Raw genomic sequence first — 1,061 nt, forward strand, 5'->3', positions numbered from 1 at the left:
GTTAGAGTTAGGGATAGGTTTAAGGTTACTTTTAGGATTAGGGTTAGGGTTAGGTTCTGGATTAGGGTTAGGTTTAGGGTTTGGATTAGGCGAGGGTGAGAGTTAGGGGTAGGGTTACGGTGAGGGTGTAGGTAGAGTTAGGGTGAGGGTTAGTGTAGGGTTAGGGATTGGAGAGTTAGGGTTAGCTTTAGTGTGAGGGTTAGGGTTAGTTTTAGTGTTAGTGTTAGAGTGAGGGATATGGTTAGGGTTAGGGTTAGGGTTAGGGTTTGCATTTGCGTTAGGGTTAGGGTTAGGGTTAGTGTGACCAGCCTACCAAAAGTCATTTATAGATTCAATGCAATGCCAATCAAAATCCCCATGACACTGTCACAGAATTAGAAAAAAACAATCCTAAGATTCATATGGAAGCACAAAAGTCCTTGGATAGCCAAAGCAACCCTGAGCACTAAGAGCAATGCCTGGGGGATTACTAGACCAGATTTCAAGCTGTATTACAGAGCTATAGTCATGAAAACAACATGGTACTAGCACAAAAACAGACCCATAGACCAATGGAACAAAATATGAGTAAATGCAATTTCTGCCACCTGATATTTGACAAAGGGGCCAAGAATATTCACTGAGCAATTGTACAATGCCTGTATTCCCAATACTAGGGTTGGTGACAGGCAGATTCTGGGGGCCCACCTGCCATCCAGTCTAGCCAAAACAGTGAGATACAGACCAATTAATGAGAAACCCTGTCTCAAAAATAAGGTGAAAAATGATCAAGGAAGACACTTGACATTGACTTCAGGCATCCACACATGCCTCATGGGTGTGTGCACCCACAGATAATGGCATACCATGCATACTCCACACACACAAAAAATGGGAAAAAATTTTAATAAGCATTTCTCCAAAAAGGATAGACAGACGTCTTATAGCTTTATGGAAATGTGCTTAGCCTCACTTATCATTAAGAAAGATAAACCACGTCTTTTGAAGGATGTTTTAGTGCCTTTTCATAGCCTCACCTCCCCACCCAAATCCATCCAAATTCTACGTACCTGTCCCTACAT

The sequence above is a fragment of the Nannospalax galili genome, unplaced genomic scaffold (genome assembly GCF_000622305.1).
Source record: "Nannospalax galili isolate Female #2095 unplaced genomic scaffold, S.galili_v1.0 scaffold2024, whole genome shotgun sequence".
Taxonomy (NCBI): domain Eukaryota; kingdom Metazoa; phylum Chordata; class Mammalia; order Rodentia; family Spalacidae; genus Nannospalax; species Nannospalax galili.